This window comes from Penaeus vannamei, chromosome 23 (genome assembly GCF_042767895.1).
Source record: "Penaeus vannamei isolate JL-2024 chromosome 23, ASM4276789v1, whole genome shotgun sequence".
In the NCBI taxonomy this organism is placed as follows: Eukaryota; Metazoa; Arthropoda; class Malacostraca; order Decapoda; family Penaeidae; genus Penaeus; species Penaeus vannamei.
Window position 1 is genome coordinate 12555993 of NC_091571.1, and position 5803 is coordinate 12561795.

The 5803-nt window shown below is 36.5% G+C and overlaps 1 long non-coding RNA gene across 2 annotated transcripts in view; it reads left to right on the top strand.

Annotated features, from left to right (window-relative positions):
• LOC138866005 (uncharacterized) overlaps window positions 1-5803 on the top strand; it is a 534841-nt gene that overhangs the window by 527875 nt on the left and 1163 nt on the right. The gene's annotated exons all lie outside the window — the stretch shown is intronic.

Genomic DNA, 5803 nt, shown 5'->3' on the forward strand with positions numbered 1-5803 from the left:
ACACAAAAAAAAATATATATTTATATAAAATAATAATAATAATAGAAGAAGAAGAAAAGGGGGGAAGGAAAAAAGAAAAGGGGGAAAAAGACTTTAAAGTCCTTTGACAACCCGGGGGGTTTCCCCCGAAAAGGTTTTGAGGTTCCCCTTTGGAAAGGCGTTAGGGTTCCATAATAAAGGTGGGGGTTCCATGCAATGGGGGTTCCCAAGACCTGGAAAATATTCTGGGAAAAGGGTTTTGAAAGAAAGAAATATGAAATATGTCTTTATCCGAAGAATGTGTGTGTGTATTTTGTGCTTTTTGTGTGTTTTTTGGGAGATAGATATAGATAGATAAATATTTGTATATATATACATACATATATATGTGTGTGATGTGTGTGTGTTGGTGTGTGTGTTTGTGTGCTTGTGGGTGTGGTGTGTGTAGGTCTTTATATGTGCTGTATATCTATACGTGACAGTGTGTTCATAAGCACAATCCATACTGATAGACTAGTATAGGATAGATGGGGGGAAACAGTAAAATAGATAGAAACAGAACATAAATACATGACTACATAAAAGTATACGGACATGTTTAGGGATACAAAGAGATGCAAGGAAACAGACACACACCTCTTCCTTCAATAGGGGGATCATGGTGATAGTTGAATGATTACAAATAAAGTAAAATAAATAAATGATTTTAAGATGATGACTAAAAAAAGATAAAAAACAAAGGAAAAGTATAGATAAAGACATAAATAAACGATAGATAAAAAATGACTATGAAGATAAATAATTTAAAAAATAAAGATAGATAAAAAATGAAGATATATAAAAATCCCCAAAAAAACGATAGATAAATATATACATAATATAGATAAATAACTTTAATAAACGATAGATAATAAATCACAAGTGATAGAAAATAACTAGACTTTATGACACAGAAATGAAATAAAAAAAAGCAACATCAGCAAGACCTCCCCCCCCACCCCCCCCCTACCCGCTTTTTCCCGGGGTCGGCGTCGTCCCCCGGGGGAAAAAGGCCAATTTTGCTCCTCCGCTCTGATAAAATTTATACCCGGGAGAAAATTTTAGAGCGCGACCCGGCATCAGTAATTGAATAAGTCGAATCGGGGGATAGTTTCCGGGCGTCGCCCCCTCGTACGCCCACGGGGAAACGCCCCGATCCTCAGGGGGGAGGGAAGGGATGGGCGTGATGGGATGGGCGGGGGTGCTGCGTCCGTTGAAAGATGGGGGGGAAAAAAGGAATTTAAAAATTTTGTTTTTGGGGGGGGCGGCCATCTTGTGTCTCTGTTTTTTTCCTTTTTTTTTGTTTAATTCGTAGAAGTGATAATTTAGAAATGATTTATTTCGGAATATCTAGGAGAAAATTAGGAAATAAAGGAAAAAAAAATAATGGGAAAGTTTTATTTTTCTTCGCCGACCCAAACTTCATCTATTTTCCCCATTTTTCCATCATTTTTCATTTTCTTTTGTCATCTATCTCCTTATCTATTATTTATTTATTTGTTGTCTGTCATCTTCATCATTTTATCTATATGTCCGTCTACTATTCCCCCTCTATTTTCTATTTATCTATCGGAAAAATCTGTACCTGTCTCCATTTATCCGTTTATCAATCTATCAATTATTTGGAACTTTAAAAAGTTAAAATATAGAAAAAAACAATTTGGAAAGTTTTTCCGTACTTCGGTATAGACGGCAATTTTTTTTTTTTAATTTTTCTTTTTTTTTTCCTTTCTTTTTTTTTCCTTTTTTATTTTTTAATTTTTTTCCATTTTTTTTTATTTTTTTTTTCATTTTTTAATTTTTCTTTTTTTCCTTTTTTTTTTCCCTTTTCTTTTCTTTTTATCTTTATCAAATTTTTTTTTCGTTTTTTTTTTTCCTTTTTCTTTTTTTTTTATTTTTCTTTTTTTTCCTTTTTCTTTTTTCTGGTAAGAAAGCATTTTATTTGATCACTGGAAATTTTAAGGAAAATGGGAGGGGAAATAGAGGGGAAAGAAGGTTAAATCGAGGAAAATAGTAAACCTCATGACTTATTTTTTTTTTTTTTTCTTTTTCTTTTTTTGTTGTGTGTTTCCGATTTCAGTCATATTTGGAAATCATTTATGGGTTTCCCCTCTTTTTGATTTTTTTTTCTTTTTCCCTTTTTCTTCTTGTCTCTTTCCTCCATTTCCCCTTTTTCTTATCTTCATTTCCTTTTGCTTCGCCTTTCTATTCCTATTCCTTTTTTTTTTTCCTGGTTTCTCTATCTATCTCTTCTCCCTCCCCCTTCCCTTTCCCCCTCCCTTTCTCTATACTCCCCCTTTACTTCCTCTTCCTCTTACTCTATATTTCCCACCTTTTCCACTTCTTTATTTCCTTTCCTCTTCCTCCTCCTCCTCTCTCTCTTTCCCCCCCTTCTTCCTCTTCCTCCCTCCTCTCTCTCCCCCTCTTCTCTCCTCCTCTCTCTCTATCTCCTTCTCTTCTCCCTCCCTCCTCCCTCTCTATTTTTTTCCCTCTCTTCTTTCCTCCTCCCTCTCTATCTCCCCTCTTCTCCTCCTCCTTTTCTATCTCCTTCTCTTACTCCTCCCCCCCTCTCTCTCTTCTCCTTCTTCTTCCTCCTCCTCCTCCTCTCTATCTTTCCCCTCTTTTTTCTCTCCTCCTCTCTCTCTATCTCCCCCCTCTTCTTCTTCTTCTTCTTCCCCCTCTTATCTCCCTCCTTACTCCTCCTCCTCTCATATATCTCCTTCTCTTTTTTCATCCCCCCCCCTCTCTACCTTCCTCTCTTCTTCCTTTTTCCTCCCCCCCTCTATCTCCCTCTCTTCTTCCTCCTCCTCCTCCTCCTCCTTCTTTCCTCCTTCAGAAAGTTTTGTGCTCCAGGTGATGTGACGCGACTATCAGAAAAATCTAAATTTTCTTTTTCCTGCCCTATAAGAGGAAGAGAAGCTCGAGAAAATAAAAAAAAATTCCGTCTTATAAACCGGGATCTAATTCATTCACATCAATATTTATTTTTTTAAATATATCTGTCTGTCTTTATTTCCTTCCCAATATAAATTCTTGCTACTATCGTGTGTGTTTGTGTGTGAAACGATTTTTGGAAGGAAGAGAAATGGAATTTGTCTTATTTCCGAAATTTGGTTTGTTTGTGTGTGTGTGTGTTTTTCTAATAATTTAAAAGTAGTTTTATCATATTGGGGAGACAATGAAAGATCCATTCTTGTATTACACACAAATATATATGATATTTAATCAATTATATAAAATAGTATATGTGTGTGTGCGCGCGCGGGGTTTGCATGTGTGTGTATGTATGAGTCATATGTGGGTATATAGATGTGTGAGTGTATGTGCGTACGTTGTTTTTTTTTCCTTTTTTTCTGTTCCTCGGTTATTTTTGAAATTGCTTCTGGGGGCCCGTGTATCCAACCCTTTTGGGCCAATCGGCTGTGGAGGAATGTCAGCGGAAGATGCGGTCTGTAACACCTCTTTTAATTGGCAGCTGAGACTGACGGCCGACAGGGGGGGAGGGGCGGGGGGGGGGTAGTTTTTTGGGGGGAGGAAGGGGGGAAGGGGGGAAGAAGAGGGAGGGATGGAGGAAGTTCCCAAAAGGGAGGAAAGGAGGGGGGTGGGAAGAAGGAAGGGGAAGAAAAAGGGAAAGGGGGTGGGGAAGGGGAGAGGAAGGGGGGGGGCGGGGTGTGTGGGGGAAAGAAGGAGGAATAAGAAAAGAGGAATGAAGGACAGAGGACGTTCTCATTTGTACCGTTTCCCTTTGTGCAGAATTTGGGCTTGTAAACAGTTACAAACAATATAGTTATGATTATAATCGATGCTGGGATAATAGCAAATACGTACTACGGTGGAAATTTTTGCCAGTTTTGCCAAATGAACTTTAAAGGGTAATGACTTTTTTCCTACTATCATTTTTATTTATTCATTCATTTATTTTTATAAACGATGGCTGAATATCAATAGAGGCTGTTGGTATATTTGATATCAGCTTTAGAACCAGCCACTGACAACCAAATCAAACGGACAGTACGGTCACATAAAACTCCCATCGGTAATTAATAAGATATCAAAGCAAACCAATCACTGTTGTGTCGAAACATTTTGAAAAAAATCGAAGTAAAATGAACCAATTCCCTCTGAAGTCAAGATACCCCAGTAAGTAATAGAAACAGCGACCAATCAGTTTCCAATTAATCAAAAAAGTAACCATTGGATGACTTTTTACTAATTGGCAACTGGAGGCTCTGTTTACTCGGCAGTTTTCGGAAGGTGTTTGTGCGTTTGTGTGGAAGTGCTTGCGTTTGTGACCGGGTCTGTGTAATTGCATGTACACGCGCTAGATAAAGCAAAGCCGTGTTCAATTTGAACTTTTTATTTTCACTTCAGTTATTCATTGTTGGATATATAACAACAGAAAACTTACAATTTGGATTTCGTTGAAAATATATGACGGGGCCACGGGTTTTTCCCAAATATATACATACATTTTTTAAATATATATATATATATATATATATATATAAATATATATATATATAATATTTTTTTTTAAAATATTTTTTATTTTTATATATATAAAAATATATATATATATATATATATATATATATATATATATATATATATATTTTTATTTTTATTTTTATTTTTGTTTTTTTTTTTTTTTTTTTTTGTGTGTGTGTGTGTGTGTGTGTGTGTGTGTGTGTGTGTGTGTGTTGTGTTTTTTATATATATATATATATATATATATATATATATATTTTAAAAAAAAAGAGGAGAGAGAGAGAGAGAGAGAAGGAGAGGAAGAGAAGAAGAAAGAAAGAAAAAAAGAGAGAGAGAGAGAGAGAGAGAGAGAGAGAAACAATCAGAGACAGAGACAGACAAATAAACAAACAAACACAAACAGAGCCTAATAGAGAGACGGAGAGAGAAAACACAGAAAGACATAAGACGCAAACGTAACAGAAGACACAGAAAAAAAAGAAAACAAAACAAAAGTGGCCACAGTGGAAAAGAGAGAGTGACGAGCGAGGCCACAAAAAAGAGGCCACAAAAAGAGGCCACAGAAAGAGGCCACAGCACTAGGAGGAAACCGGTGTGTGGTAGACATATGGTCGGACATAACGCAGGGTTCACCTTCATTTCCACGTCCGGCCTATGTGCACCTAGTTGTTGTATAGGAGACAGTGATAGGTGGCGGGACCTTTATCCTCCGCGCTTATATAATGACCTTACCTGGATGTCTTCCCCGGCTCGCTCGCATAGCCACGGATACGTCGCTAGATTGTGTTTTGTGTTCAGCTATGTGGTTCTGGGTCGTGTTTCTTCTTCTTCTTCTTCTTCTTTCTTTAATTTTTTTTCTGTTTTTTTTCCCTTTTATTGTTTATATTCACTCTCATTTTATTCTTACCTTTTTATTTTTTTTTTTATCTTCTTTTTTTTTTTATCTTCTCCTTCTTCTTCTTTTTTCTTTTTTTTTTTTTTCTTCTTCTTTCTTCTTCTTTCCATCTTCTTCTTTCTCTTCTTTTTCTTCTTCTTCCTCTTCCTCTTCTTTCTTCTTCTTCCTCCTCTTCTTCCTTCTTCTTCTATTTCTTTTTCTTCTCCCCGCCTGCACCTCCTCTTCTTCTTCCTTTTCTTCTCCTCTTCCTCCTCCTCTGCCCTCCTTCTTCTTTTTTTATTTTTCGGAAGGAGAGGCTGTCAAACAATCGGTATTTTTTCCTGTAAAAGATTCAGATAAAACATTGAAAAGTACGCAGGAATGTCAAATATGTCAGGATTTTTTTGTTGCTAGGTTGTTGTT